This window comes from Triturus cristatus, chromosome 6 (assembly GCF_964204655.1).
Source record: "Triturus cristatus chromosome 6, aTriCri1.1, whole genome shotgun sequence".
In the NCBI taxonomy this organism is placed as follows: Eukaryota; Metazoa; Chordata; class Amphibia; order Caudata; family Salamandridae; genus Triturus; species Triturus cristatus.
In genome coordinates this window covers 243,430,237-243,446,637 of record NC_140589.1, presented here as the reverse complement: position 1 = coordinate 243,446,637, position 16,401 = coordinate 243,430,237, and the positions used below count along the sequence as shown (strand labels likewise).

At 42.7% G+C, this 16,401-nt stretch overlaps 1 protein-coding gene and 1 pseudogene across 2 annotated transcripts in view; both read left to right on the top strand.

The window, feature by feature from the left end:
• KLHL29 (kelch like family member 29) overlaps positions 1-16,401 on the top strand; it is a 1,101,789-nt gene that overhangs the window by 993,959 nt on the left and 91,429 nt on the right. The gene's annotated exons all lie outside the window — the stretch shown is intronic.
• LOC146816719 (tyrosine-protein phosphatase non-receptor type 2 pseudogene) lies at positions 1,016-1,981 on the top strand (annotated as a pseudogene).

Below are 16,401 nucleotides of genomic sequence, written 5' to 3'. Positions count from 1 at the left end.
GAAAAAACTGAAAGGCATCACTGAGAAAATAGCTGTTTTGGAAAAGGAGTGACAGGGAAATGTGACACTAGCCTAATGATGAGGCTGGTGTGAGAGATAGTTAAATATTTATGCTATTATTAGCCACCCAGAGGAGCCTCCAGCCTGTGAACTGGAATGAGGGGGTGTAATGGAATTGTGCTTCAAATGAAATAGTGACACAGACTGCTCCTCTAATTCCAGTGTTACTTTGCACTGCCCCCACTCTTTCTGGGAGAACAAAGGAGTCGGAAACTAGATTTTTCTGCCCCCGCCTTGCAAAACAGAAGTGTTCTTTTTGATGAAAAGGAGTGAGAATTTTCTTTCTCTGAGTAGGTGACTAGATACAACATTAGAACGAAATGAGGTACTATAGAAAAAAATACATTTTGATGTTTTTCATCCAGTTATTGTTGGGCCCGCTGATGCATTCATGTCTGATCCGGTACCTTAGCTCAGTGGATTAATGTGCTTGCAACAGAGCTTCATGTATCAACTGCAAACTGTGTTGTGTTGTTGTGCCATGTGTATTTTTTAACCCTATGCTGCTGGTATTCCAAAGGCTCTCAGAGTAAGTGCCATCCAGAAGAGCTGACACATCCCTCAACAAAACGTTTCCTTGGGTGTTAAATTCTGACTCAGTCTAATCACAGTGTCTTTTGAAGAAATACATTTTCAGCAATTTTCACAAATTAAGACTTTTTTGCCTCTTCATGCCAAGGGGAATTGGCTTTACAATTTTTAACAACTCATCACACAGTTCCTACCTCCGGGCCTGGGAGATCAAAGTGGGCAACCATGTTGACTACAGCTTTCTAGTTGCATTGTACCTTGGTTTGCCCTTTTCGATGTGTGTTCGGCTGTGTGCCAGCAACAATATCATGAGCTCTATACCCAAGTTCCACAGTCGCCCGTGCTGAGGCGATAATACAGATCTTAAGACTGTAGGTTGTTCCTCCCGTTCTTTATTGCCATTGCTGAATCTAAACTTATTGCCATGCAGGCCGTTCCACTAAACCAGCCTATCAATGCCCGCCTCAATGTGATGGAAGAAGCCCAAAGAAGCTATATTTTGACACAGGGTCCACTTCCTAATACTTGTTGTCATTTTGGCTAATGGTATGGCAGCAAAAAAGTAAAGCAGTTGTGTTGCTGAACAGAGTTATTGAGAAAGACACGGTTAAGTGTGAATAATATTGGCCATTACCACAACAGGGAATTTTGCTATTTCGAGAAACAGGACTTTGGGTGAAATTATTATCTGAAGAAATCAAATGGTATTACACAGTTCTCCAATTACAAAATCTCAATCTTGGTAAAAGCAGAGAAATGTATCATTTCCAATTTTACAACATGGCCCGATTATGGAGTTCCTGACTGAGGTTCGAGAATCTGTGTCACTAAACTCTGAACATGGACCTGCAGTTATCCATTGTAGTGCAAGAATTGGGCGGTCTGTGACTTTTTCAGTAGTGGATACTTGTATGGTCCTGATGGAAAAAAGAAAAGCCCCTTCCCCTGTAGACATCAAGCATTACTGACTATGAGAAGCTACCGAATGGCCTTATTTAGACTGCTGGCCTGCTTCGGTTTGCATATATGACTGTCACGAAGGCTCAAAAAGTATATTAAGAGTCTCCACTACACAGAATCTGATAGAGGCTGTGGAAGATGAAGTCTTGTGTTTGCATAATCCTGTGGCGGATCCTTCAAGATTGTCTGGGGAACGATTGAATGGTGTAGACTGTGTTCATCTGACCCAGATTATCCCATAGAAAGGAATAGCTTGGAAATTGCCAATAACATTGAAGACAGCATTGACGGGAGCAATGACCAACTTGTTCAGAAACATTTACGAGAGGACCAAAGAGCAAACATAGCTCTTCAGGTGCGGCAGATGAAACAGAAACTAAGTGACGAAGAAAGGAAAAGAAAAAGGCCAAGACTGACTGACACCTAAAACTCCAACACTTGTGAATGTTGTGCAGCTCCAAACTGAAAACCTTTTACATGCAAAGCAGGACATGACACCCTCTTCGGGAACAAAAGTGAGGTCTGATAGATACTTGGATGGCCTCACATTATCTCGTTACAACGTAAACTACTACATCCAGTAGATGATGAACTCCACCAGCATGAGTCTTTGCAAACACAGTTCACTTAATGTATTTTCAAGTGTTTTTTCTAATGCTTGTATGAATTGAAGAAGTACATTCAAAAATGCTTTGTATTTTACTTCCATTCCCATTGTGTTTTTATACTTTCTGGCAGCATTAAAAAAATAATTTTAATTGAAAAAAAAAGAAAAGAAAAGGTTAGCTACTATTAGGCAGGTCCAACCTTTAGTCATCCGTTAACAGGGTTTGGTCAATTTGAGTAAAAGTTGAAGATTTTGCTAACATCGTAGGTTTGCAAACAGAGCAGATTTTCATGGTATGGACAAAGGTAGGACAATGTTCCTTCAAAGAAATTGTACTCAAGTGCGGAGTACTTCTGAGATCAGCGTGCCCCCATCTTCAGCTTGTATATGTAACTATTTGCTGGAATTGGGGGTCATTTTGAGGATTCACGTGCGGATGCTTAGCTAGTTGTGCTGAAGAAGGAGGACGGGGTATATCCATCCTGCAGTGCCTCAAGGAACTTCATGTGTAAATGCGGGAAGCACATTGGTCTCAGTAGGGCCAAGGCAGAAGATGTAGTTTTGCGAATAAGCGTTCTGAAAGTGCCACCCTTTCTGTGGATGGATAGCTTGGATCCAGCTCCCTAGACGTCACCCTCCATAAAACATCAGGTCCAGCGTATTCTAATTCTAGTTGGGCAAGATAATATTTCATACTCAATAGATTAACACAAAAATAAAATTAATTAAGATACCTAGCATTTAATCACAAAGAGAATATTCAAGTTGTAGTTAGTGTTAGATAATTGGCAAATAATTTATTAGATTACTTTTAGACACCAAGGGCCTCATTCTGAGTGGCCTCGAATTATCCGCGGTAACTCCCCCCCCCCCCCCCCCGCATTTTTCACCCCCTGCATTACTCAATTACTCTTACTGAGTTAAGAGTTGAACCATAAGGTTGCCCTCCGAAATAAAGAAATGGGGTACTATATGTGGATAGAAAAATACAATTCTGTTGTTTTTCATAAAATTGTTAGGTCTACTGATGCATACATGTTTGTTCCAGTCGCTTAGCCCAGTGGATTAATGTGCTTACAACAAAGCTTGATGTGTAAACTGCAAGATATGCTGTGTTGTTTTATGTTATGTGTATTTTTTTAATCCTATGCTGCTGTCAATTCAGAGTCTGCTTCTGGGAATGTGCCAGACAGAAGATATGGCACATCACACAACAAAATGTTTCCTAGTGTGATGAATCCGAACTCAGCCTAAGCGCAGTGTCTCTTGAACAGATAGGTGCCCAGTAATTTTCAGAAATGGAGACTTCTTTGCGTCTTCATGCCAGGTGGAAATCCATTTTGCCAGAAATGGTAACTAAAGCAGTCTTGAGTAGACTTACACAATGTGTAGGTGTAGACCATAGGCATTGTGTACATTTTCTTGCTTGATATAGTTTAAAGATAAGCCTATGCTGGTGAAATGGTAATGTTTAGGTTGTGAAAATTCTACTAGCATTGAATACCTGCTCATAATTGATAAAGGGAAAATTGGCCCTTTGGAGAGAGAAGGAAACGCTGGAGAAACGAGCACCAGTGATTCTGAGACACAACACAGCCGACTCGTTTCGTCCTGATACAGGACTTCTTCAGGGCTGTTAAAAACACATATATATATATACATATATAAAAACACTTATAACAAAAACAGACACATAAAACACAGAGTAATGAAAATGATAATCTCTATACAGCTATTGTCTTGAAGAGACAATGACGCGTTTCGTCCTGATACAGGACTTCTTCTTGAAGGGTATATAGAAGAGGATGTTCTTAAGGTCATAAACCCATCCAGAGATGTCTAAAATCCAAGTGCAGAAAGTCAGAGTCAATGGTAATTATATCCTTCTGAGGAAGTCTTGCACCTTTTCCCTTTGCCGATCGTGACTATTGCATTACGATCGTGGTTGTCTTGCCCTATTCTGAAGGATATAATTACCATTGACTCTGACTTTCTGGACTTGGATTTTAGACATCTCTGGATGGGTTTATGACCTTAAGAACATCCTCTTCTATATATCCTTCATTATCTATGGTGGCTCTTTAACTCTGCATTTATCGCCCTGAAGAAGTCCTGTATCAGGACGAAACGCGTCATTGTCTCTTGAAGACAATAGCTGTATAGAGATTATCATTTTCATTACTCTGTGTTTTATGTGTCTGTTTTAGTTATGTGTTTTTATATATGTATATATGTGATTTTAACAGCCCTGAAGAAGTCCTATATCGGGACGAAACGCGTCAGCTCTGTTGTGTCTCTAACAAGAAAATGGAATAAAGAGATGATATCAAGAAACTCTCTCCCTTTTATTGACCGGATTTGGACTATATAGTAGTTACAATTGACCTGATTGATATAGTATGGTGCACTTGTGCTTTTGTTTAAATTGTCGGAGTTCCTGTAGGAACAAGCATTGTGACGGTGGGTGCTGTTCGGTGTGCACATACACCCTTGGAAAAGAAAGAAAGGGATAAATAATTTTGGGAGAAATATTGGGTTAGGTGCTGGCAGTGAGAAGGCTCCACTGTTATTTTGTTGTTTGCACAAGTGATTCTGAGGTTTCATTCAAAAAGAAATGCAGTTCGAAAAATCCTACTCTCTTCTGTATTGCAAAAATTGCTCATAGTCTTGAGTTAAAAACCTAAACTAGATTGATGACTCACTTAAACAATGCAGCTTTTATCATCCTTTATTTAAAAAAAACCCCAAAAAAACCTTATTCTCTTGGATCTTTGCCATGGTATTTACGAAAGGGAATAACTCCCTTCGATTTTCTGTTTTACTACAAATTATCCCCTCAGTAGTTATACACTGAGCACTATCCTTGCTGCAGTGCTTCAAACTACCCCTGGGATGTGAAATGTGGCTAAAACCGAAGCCTCTCACAAATTACATTGACAAAGTGACGTCGTAAAATATAGCAAATGCTGAAGGACCCCCTAAGTAACTTACAATAACTTTATCACAGATATCCTAACACCGTAGGCCATGGTTCTTCTAGTCTTTTATTGTTACAATTTAATACAGTATACATGCTTTTCTAGATCACCACTTTATTTCAGTGTGTTTTATCGATATTAAAACATAATTTGCTTATAGTGATTTATACTGCATTCCTGCTGTAGGCGAGTGATGTAAATTTCAAGTATTATCACTTCTCTGCAGTTCGAAACTGTGGCCTGGAGATTACACCAGATGGTGTTCAACTCATTGAGGCATCCTGTTTGCGGGGCTCTTCCATATTAAATATTGGGTGTATGACATCAAAGTTTCTTCATATTGCAATTCTTTTTTGCTTCAGATTAAATAAATTAGATGATTCAAAGAAAAAGTTGGTGTTTGCATCATTAGCACCAAAAATTAAGAAGTTTTATTGGTTCCATTTCAAACTATATGAACAGTGGTTCAGTGAGTTCCATTGCATTCTTATTTTCTGTTTAAATGCACTTGTTCAACTTTACCGGTGCAAATACCAGTGACTAATGTAAAGAAAAAAAACTCAACAGCACTTGGTTACATCTTCAAAGGCATCTGTACCTCTATGACCCTTGTGCTACTTTTCAAATATGTAAGCACCATGTCTCACTGAATGTCTTTCTACATTTTTGTGGGTTTTTGTACATAACAATAATGAGGTACTACCCATAAAAAATAATAAAGAAGTTGTAGCAGCTTTCTTTCTACATATGGCATGTTGACAGGCAGTCAATACGAAGTATCTGTAGTAGAGTTCAAGAGAAAAGAAGCGAAACACATTTCGTTGATAGGGTGTGGGCCACATAAGTTATTACCTATATTACATAATGCAGCTAGTTGTAAAGAATGAAGGCGATTAGAAAGTATGATTATGGAGTGTTAGAAGATGGTTCTGACACTATGGATTTTTCACTTTTTGAGCACCTAATTATTGAGCTTTTACAGTGGGGGAGCCTCATAAATTGGGACTCACCCACAGTGAACTCAGGATGTAAGAGACTGCATGGGGATTTTACTGGTGTTCCCCTGGCTTGATCAGGCCACTGTTCAGCAGCTGGAGTAATGGACACCGGGCTGGTTACATGCAGACACATGTGTACATGCGTGTGCACACGTGTACGGGCTGCGCAGGGGAGATTCCTAGCGTGCGCAGTCCAGGAGCAGCTACAAAGTGAATGGTGTGGCAGGACTTATGCAGTATTGGGTGGTGACATGGAATAGGCTTTATACACTGGAAATAAACATGCCAGGGAAAGTCAGTGTGTCTTACTGTTTTTCACTTCCTTATTCCCCTATGGGAATGTGGAGCCAGGCGCTAGATTAACTTCCATTAGGCCTACAGATTTCAGACACGCACTTAAGTCCAATGTAGCAAATGTGAAAAGAAGTATTCTGCAGAGTCCAAAGTCATATTTGTACTGCTTTTGGGTCATCCAGAACTGTCATATTTCTCTGAGCCAGCCATGACCACACCCAGGCTGAGGGCTGACCTCAGCTGGATGGATTGATAACCTTTCTTCCAGAAGCTAGGGCCTCCTCTCCACGAAGAGAAGATGGGTGGGGATGCAGGCCAATCCATCAACTGCTGTCGCTGGGTGCCAGGCACCAGGCTGCACCAAGGAGGGAAGGCAGCGTGGGTGGAAGGGGCTTCAGACATGTGGCCAGAGACACTGGACGATGCCATTTTGAACAAACCCAGAGGCTGGACAAGAAGGAGGGAGCAGGGGCAGGAAAGTGATGTCGCTGTTTGATAGGACCAACAGGGACGTCCTGCCAGCCCCCTACTTAACTTTTAAAAAGTGCTTGCACAGGAAGGGAAGCTCTCTGGGGTGTGGTCAGCTGAGGCTGAAGGTGCTGGAGCCTGGCGCAATGGGCAGTTGGAAGGAGAGACCCCCTGACTGCCCCCAGGATCCTATCAGCACCAGAAGAAGAGCCCTGGACTGGTGCACAGAAGCAGGGGCCTCTGCGCAGGGAGAAGAGAGGCCCAGAAGGAGCGCCAGGTGAAAGGCTGGCGCAGGGAGCCAGTGAAGACAGCACACTGCTGAATCTACCCTCTCAAAGACCCAGAGGGCAGAGGAGAGTGTTCCCAGTGGCTGGGGCTGGTAAAGAGGAGCATGAAGCGCCCCATAATGCCTCGCCAGGCATTTGGAAATCTGCAGTTTTGGTGCTTTGTGGCCCCCAGAGGTGGCGGGTCACCCTCACTTGTGAAAAGGTGCTGGGAGGAGCTGCTGGAGAAGCGCAGTCTCCCCCCCCCCCCCCCCCCCCCCACCCCGCCCCTCCAGCACAAAGAAAGGTCCCACCCTCAGTGTCATGGGGACCTAAAGGAAACTACCCCACAAGGGCTCAGCTAGCATTTAAACACATTCTAGGCTGGAACTTTTGTTTTACAGCTGAGGGTGTGTGGAGAAGTGCATCATGAAGTGAAGGGCTGAGTTGGGGATGTGTGAAGAAGTGCATCCCCTGGAGGTGAAGTGGTGTAATTGCACCGAAATGCATTTACTAGTGGTTATTTCTTTTTAGGTGGACTGAAAGTCACATGTGTAAAGTGAAGTACCTGTGTAAGGTGATGTTAAGCTAAATGGAGTTATGTTGCTGGACCTTCCTGCTAGGGAGTCTGGCTGTATTTACGTAATCCCATGCTTTTACCTGTGTTTCCTTTTAAAGTGAAGAGGCGCACTGCAGGAGAAGTGTAGTTGCCAGGAGTACTTCTTTTGAAGGGACTGTAAGTCACATGTGTAAGGAGATTTCATAAGCCAAGTGGGTTATGTTGCCAGGCAGTCCTGCTAGGGTGTCTGGCTGTATATGTGCAATCCTGTGATTTAATCTGTGATACCTTTAGGGGCTGTAATTGCAATGCATTCAAATGATCAAACAAGGTGATGAGTACTGTCATTCTAAAGTGTGCGTAAACATGGATTCTGGCTGCTGCGCTTAGGTGAAGACCCCAGACTGCTAGCCCTTAAGATATAGAGGTGCATACTTTATGGTCAGTAGTAGATGCTCAGTTAGGGTCATGTGTCACCAAGGCAGGTTTACCCCTTTTTAATGCTTGTTGAGGTAATGGGGTGGGTCGCCACTGGGATGGTGCCAGGGCGCAGGGCCCTCGCTCCAGGTTATGTTCAACTATCTGCATTGGGGGCAAGTTGATGTGCATACATGGGAGTGGTGGTACTAGACCCCACCCCCCCTTTGCGAGAGGGGTGGAGATGTTATGCAATGTCACAAAGTAATTCCAACAGCTTATGTATATTTGTAAATTGGTGCATAGTATTGAGTAGTGTGTGTGTTTAATAAATGTACTCTTACTTTTATAAAGCAAAGTACAGACTGGACAATCCATTATTGAGTGTTATTTTTGTGCACCTGCAAATGACGATTACTAGCCCACACCACCTTCCTTGAGTAAGCCTCAGACTGCTCTGCAACGCTACCCTCTGAGAGTCAGGCGCTACAATTGGGTGTTTGGTTCCCAGTGAAGGACAAATGTAGTCATGTTATTTGTGCAGGCCTCACAGGTGCTGCCTCGTTCTCCAACATGGAGGAAATGAAGTCGAATTTTGAAATCAGGGTCAAGACTGATTTGCATATGGCTGGGTCCAAACTGGAATGGCATGATGAGCAAAAAAACAATGGATTTAGGCACAGGGTGAATGTATGACATTGTTCTACATTCTGTCCATCAATTGTTCTTTTTGCATTTTCTTTATACTTGTGGTATGTTAAATGGCAGTCAATACTATCTGTAGTAGAGTTCAAGAGAAAAGAAGCGAAACACATTTCATTGATAGGGTCTTGGCCACATAAGTTGTTACCTATATTACAATATGCAGCTAGTAGTAAAGAATGAAGGAGATTAGAAAGTGTGAATATGGAGGAAATGACTTATTCGAATTTAAAAGATTCTCCTAAGAGCCCAATGCACTTGGACGAGCCATAAATAATGCATGAGGCACTGGCGGCCGTCAGAGTAAATCTTCTAGAACAGAACCTGCCGGGAGTGTTGACCGTTTTCGTCTCTTTGTATAAAAAGTTTTTCAAGTGCAACAAGGGAGCTCAGTTCAGACAAACAGCTGTCAATGTTGAGAACTTTTCTGCTCTTCCAAAATGCTAAAAAAAATATGGTTTATTTTCAAAACGGCAAGCTACAGAAACGTTATCCATCTACCAAAATCACAGCGCCTCTGTACACTTGGATTATTTTCCCAGAGTCTACCTAATTACATAGGAAATGTATGAACAAACTGTTATCGATATACAAGGTACACATGCTAAGTATCTCATTTGGTAACATATGTGCCCAGCATGTGTCGGATTTCACTTTTCGGCTGGTGACTATCTAGTTCGAAGCATAAACTTCTGTTGAATCAAGAACAGACTTTGATCTTTCAAAATTCGAATTGTAGTTGTCAACATGTTCTAGTGCTCTCTTTGAGTTAGGGGACGCTCAGTTCGAAAACCACTCGACGTCTGAGAAGACGGTTCTGACAGCATTTTGAGCAGTGATCTGTACGTTCTTAAAGATGCAGTGAGACGACGTCAAGTTGAGAGACTTCTTTCAACTTCTTTTCTTTGCTACCCAAATTCTTCTTTATGCCCTGAACTATCCTAATGTTTCTGATACTTACTTTTCGAGAATAAATTACAAATATCACTTGTAATTAGCAAGATTAATTTTCTGTATGTGTTAAACTGCAAAGAAGGTGGCCTATAAATTTCATCTGCCGCAAAATAGAATAAAATGACTTTTGTCTGGTTGTGATTGACACGGACAGGACTCCAATGCCCTCGTTAAGCTGCACAATGGCACTTTCCATTGAAATACTGACAGGGATGTACAGAATACAGTGTTGAACAAAAATGTCCGTTTTAGAACCAGGAAAGTAGTAGGTATGCCCTAATGGAATATATACTTCTAGTCGAATTACTTCCCTTGTCAAGTGTTTTAAGTAATGCTAGTTGGACACAGGAGCAATACTTTCCTGTGCTAGGCCTAGAATAGCACTGTTTGGAATCAGCCGAAGAATGGAAGCACTTTATTAAGTGGCAGCATTGTTTACCCTCATCGTGAGCTCTTCCTTCCTACACTGGAATATTATTTGGTGTTCGATATGTCTTTAAAACCACTCTGAAGACTAGATTGTTCATCTCAATTGACATACAGTAAATAATCTGTTAAAAAAATATTGGGAAAATTACAAGTGCCAGTGCAACTCATTTGTAGTACAATTTGTGAATTTGACTAAACGGGTAACTCAACTAATAGAGGCACAAGATGCCGATTGTAAGATTGCAGAGAAAAGAGGCCAATCGCATGGTATATTGGAGAAAGCAGCCTCATCCACTGTAGAGAGCAATGAATATCAGTGTTTTGCCCTTTTTCCATCAACAACTGGCTATTGACACTTGGTAGGGACTATACATGATCGATTTGACTGGAGGATTGAGTTCCCAGACTTGGAATACATTATGATTGAGCAAGCACACAGTCAAAACAATGGACCTCTTAAAAGCAAAGGCATGTTTCTGTATGGAAACCAGAGCTTATCTCTAAATAACATACCACAATTAGCAAGTCATTCCGCAGAGAAAAGTGCATGATACAGGAACAGTAAAACGATTTCAGTTAAGAATTAACAAGGTGAAATACCTGTGATAATTTAGATAAAAATAAACATAGTGCGAAAAATTTCACAAAATGTGGTATGTTGATACTGATACTGAACATGTTTCATCACTGTTGTGCTCTATACCCTGCATTAGGAACTTTGTAATGTATTCTTGCCTGTGTCACAGTTGCTGGGTGACAGGGTCATTCCAGTGGTCATCAAAGACAGCACAATATATTGTCCTGGTGCTTATGTGTAGATTTGACTTGAAAAGGCACTTATACCAAGCTGTTTCTGGGCTGATGGTCAGTAAGTTGTACCCGAAAAAAATACTTGAAATTTGACCTGGATTACCTGTAGTATTTCAACTTATCTCTCACTTTATATTCTGCTTGGAGATTTAAACCTACATTTCGACTCAGCGGAGGATAAAGCTGCAAACGACCTTAGATCTGAACTTGGGTTGGGGAACATCACCCTCCATAATCAGGAGCCCACCCACGTCAAGGGCCATTTATTGGATACGGTGTTTTCTAATCTTCCCCTTCTTTCCATGTCACCGTCCTTGCCTCTCCCTTGGACGGATCATTTCCTGATCCCCTTTCAACTGGGTTTTGTTACAGCTCCCCCATCTCCCCCGGCAGCCACAGCACAAGTACCAGTAAGGGCATGGTCGAAACTCCCGGTCGGCGATCTTACACGCAAGCTGACACATACCATCCCGGTGCTTAATAGGGATCCTATAGAGGCAGATGAGGCTTTCTGCGAATGGCTCAGCACAGCTTTAGATGCGGTACTTCCCCTGAAAATAGCCAACAGGAAGACGGGGGGCCCCAAATCCTTATGGTTCACCCCAGAGCTGGGTCTTCTGAGAAAAATTTGTAAAAAGAAAGAACGTGACTGGCGGAAAAACTGGGCAGGAAACTCCAAAGAAGAGTACAGGGCAGCCATGAGAACTTATAAAGTGGCACGCAATGCCACCAAAGCGGCCTACCTTGAAAATAGGATAAAATCATCAACCAATTCTTCAAGGGAAACCTATAAAATTCTCAAAGAGCTGCTCAAAGTTCCAGTATCTCCAGAACCCTCAGAGGGGAGTACGGACCGTTGTAACCTTCTGGCCCAGTACTTTGACCAGAAAATTCAAAACATCATAGCCGGCCTCCCCTTGCCCCGTCAGAGCCCGCCCTTGGGGGAGAGCCGTCTGGCCACTGATAGAGCCGTGCTGGACAAGTTTGCCCCGATCACCAGGGAAGCTTTCTGTAAAGAGCTGGCCACGCAAAAAAGTGGCTCTCCGACGGATCCCATGCCTATGTACATCCTAAAGCAGTTTATGGATGTCATAGCGGGACCGGCAGTAGATCTACTCAATGCTTCCCTTGCCGCCGCCAAGGTCCCCCCCAGTTGGAAGCAGGCTATAGTAAAAGCCCTGCTAAAAAAAAGCGGGGCTTGACCCCACCGATTTGTCCAACTTTCGGCCAATCTCCTTACTGCCAGGGATGGGAAAGATTGCTGAGAAATGGGTTAACCGGCAACTCTCGTCCTTTTTGGAATCTAACGAGTTGTTACGGCACACCCAGACTGGCTTTCGGCCCGGTCAAGGCACTGACTCGGCGCTGATCACCATGGTAGAAGAGGGCAGGTGCATCTTAGATTCAGGAGGATCAGCAGCCCTGGTCCTCCTGGATCTGAGCGCGGCATTTGACACGGTGGATCACAAGATCTTGATCCACCGGTTGGAGGAGCTGGGAGTAAGAGGCCTGGCGCTCACCTGGCTAATGTCATTCTTGAGTGATCGAACATATCAAGTGTGCGAGGGCAACAATAGATCAGTGCCCACCCCCCTTCAGTGTGGTGTCCCGCAGGGCTCTTCACTGAGCCCTACGCTTTTTAACGTCTACATGGCCCCACTGGAGGGGGAGGTCGCACCCTTTGGAGTGAAACTCGCAACGTACGCGGATGACACCCAATTGATTGTTTCGCTCTCGCTCGCAGAAAGCCATGGTGAGAAGTTTGCCGCCTGCCTTACCAACATCATGGCATGGATGGCCGACTCAAGACTCAAGCTTAATGCCTCCAAAACCGAGGTGATGTTGCTGGGAAATCTCTGCACCTCCCTCCCCAAATGTATGTGGCCGACTTGTTTAGGAGATCCTCCGACCCCGAAGGGATCCATAAAAAGTCTCGGCGTCTGGCTTGAACCGGAGCTGTCGATGCACACTCAGGCGAAAAAAACTGCAGGGTGTTGCTATGGGCTGCTCCGCTCAATACGGAAAGTTATGCCCTTACTCCCATTAGACTCTAGGAAATTGCTGGTACAGGGCCTTATTCTGTCAAGACTGGATTATAACAACGCCCTTTTCCTGGCTGCACCGGAATACACCTTGAACGTGCTCCAGAGGGCACAGAATGCAGCTGCAAGACTGCTGACGAACACACCCAGAAGAACGTCAGCAAAACCGGCCTTGAAAGCGCTCCATTGGCTTCCCATAAGAGCGAGAGTGAAATTCAAAGCGCTCTGTACAGTGTTCAGAGTCCTCCAAGGCACAGGCCCTCCGATCCTCAGAGATCTGATCCGCCCTTACAAATCAGCACGAACGCTCCGCTCTGGCGAGGAAAACCTGGTAGCTATCCCGAGAGCAAAAAGAACAAGGACCGGAGGACGCCGCTTTTCAATAAACGCGGGTCAGCTATGGAACTCCCTCCCAACATCAATGAGGAAAGAACCTAGCTTGACCAGATTCCGAAAATCCCTTAAAACGTTCCTTTTCCCCCAGAATGACTAACATCTCTGGATGCGGTTCAGAGGAGGTCTGTCTGTGTGTACACGTAGCGCTGGGACGCTCAAGGGCAGCCATGCGCTTTAGAAATTCTTTTTCATTTCATTTCATTTCATATTCCTCCCATTTAAGCAAATAGCTGTATTTTTCGTTTGTAAATATAGCACCGTGTCTACGGGTCACTGGGATCAAGAGGCCTGCTGTTTGTAAATGTGACACTTTGAAACGGGAGAACATTTAAATTATGCGTTTTATGTAATCCATATCAACATAAAGTTACCTTTTCAGTTTCATTTTCACCCATTTCAAAAAGTCCTCTATAAACAGAGCAGGCTTTTTACTCCCAGTGAATGTTAGACACTGCTATATTTTTAACTAAAAAATACAGCCATTATTTTAAGTGGGAGAAATTTAAAGTGTAGAAAAATGTTCCATGTTATGAACATTTTTCTGCACGTTAGTTCCACCCATTTAAACCAAGGTTTGTATATTTGTGTTATTCTTGTAACTGTGCCACACATGGCGAATGTTATGGCCAGTGCCACAAGTACATATGACACAGGCTCTCAGTCACCCATACACATGTATCCCATTCATACATACATATGTTCATACATCCCAAAGACCACACTTTCACTGACACCCATGGCAACCTATCATATGCCCCATGTCAAAGTATTTTGTTCAAACCATAGTATCTGGCTCTATGGATATTAGGCTTAAAGTCAATGAAGCTGCGCGTGGGGTTATCTGGTAACAATACACAAGTTTCTTGGCCTTTAGTAGCTCACAATGATTTTTACTGATCAGGAGTAGCTCTCACTTCAGAAAAGGTTCAAGACCCCTGCTCCAACCTCTATAAATCTAAATGCATAGTCCCAAATCGTCACAGAGTACTTTTCGTAACATCTTGAGCCTGAACCCAGCCTGAAGTGTTGAAAAGCATTGGTCAGTATCCAGATGGTTCTCCGATTGAGTATCCAATACACTTTCAACGGCCTGGTCTAGAACTGGTAAATTAGTGATTGGTCTGTAATTTGCCAGATAGTTGGCTCTAGATTTTTTTTAAAAGTAAAAGGAATTTTCCTTTTATAATTGCCCATTGATGATAGATTGCTGAATGGAGCATACTGTGAAAGTGACATGGTGGATTCAATAATTGAATATTCATAAGGGCATTTGTGGGTTTTATTCAAGACTAAATGTTTTTAACCTCCTTACAGACTGATGGTTGCAAAGAGAAAATGGAAATAGCTGGTACTATCAACTGCCTTGTCTTATATTCATTTTATTCTGGAATAAATAATGTAGTTCTTCAAAAAATCTGCCTTGTTGAGAGTTGGATGCCTGAATATCAGCATAAAGATGATATAGAATCAGAAAGAACTTTGAGTCCCTGGCTGCGGAATCAACTGGCTACAATGCCATCTGCCTAGTAGCCCTCTCTTGCTTCCTTAATTGATAGTTTGTACTCTTTGATTAGTCTAGAAATGTTTCTTTACCAGCTACGCCTAGCTGTAATTTTGGATTTCCATACTGCTACGTCATACCATAATCCTCCATTACTGGAAATTTCTGATTTTAGTTCCCAGGAATATTATCTCAAACTAGTATTAACCCTAAAAAAGGTAATTCCTGCAATCATAACTCTGTTCTCAAGCATGTGCCTCGGATGTTTTATGGAGAACAAGAAGTCCTCTTCAATGCTTAACCTCAAGAATATTAAACTAGTTTTTTTAATCTCAATATATAATAGCCATGTTGCAACCTTTGCCTTCCATCTCATCACTTAAGCATACATTTCCATTCCTCCATTAGTGACCATGATAATCAGAGCTGTGGATGCAGTGATCAGTCTCTCCCTTCATTTTTTGATAAGGTGATCCCAAGCAGACGATGCTAGTTTAAATACGTGGTAAACAATTCCAATACACCTAGCGGTTTCCATACTATCTGTCAGTATTTCAGGTGCCCTTCAGGTACTTGGCAGAGGAGATGGTGAAAACACATATCCTGAGGCCATTAATGCTACATGCAGAAACCTCAGGGCATAGCCCCTGGCCCTACTCTTTAAATACAAGAAACCACATTTTCCCATGTCCTGTGTCCAGTAACTCATGCCCACAGTTCCCACTGGGCTCAGCCTGCACCATGACTGAAAACTCTCACCATGCTAAGGCACAGTGATGCTGAATGATCAATTAAGGTCCATACATGAACATTCATGCAGGGATATAAAATAGGCCCTTGTCTGCACCTATGTCCTGTGCCCACTTATCACTGTAGCCAGCGTTGCACACAGTTTGTGCCCCTTCCAGTTTGGTTCTGAATAAAGAAGATTGCTAAAATAGATGTAATGTACTGAATTGCCCAGCCCACAAGGCTTCTAACAGTACCAGGCAGGGGACGTGTTGCAATTCTGCAAACACTGAGCATATACGTATTTTGATCTCAAGCTCTGACACTGAAAATGGCATTTTTACCTATATGGTTACATTATACCTACTATAATTTAAATGTCCTCTCTATCCTGAGGGAGTCCTGAAGGAGGAGGAAGGTCTCTGTTCTCCACTAGCATCCACACCTATTTCTAGGCGATCAAATAGAAGGACGATGCTTGTTTAGGTTGTTCAGGGCTGATGGTCTGAGGCTTCCAATACTTTCTTTTAATCGCTTGTGAGGCAGAATCTTCAACAGCTCAAACAAAGATTTTGAACATTTGTTTCTAAAATTGAGGTGGCAAATGTGCAGTGTTGCAATGATTCTTTAAAATAGGTGGGACTTGCCCTTTTCAGTTTAGTGTGTAATGCACAACTTATGATATCTTAAATTCCGACACAGT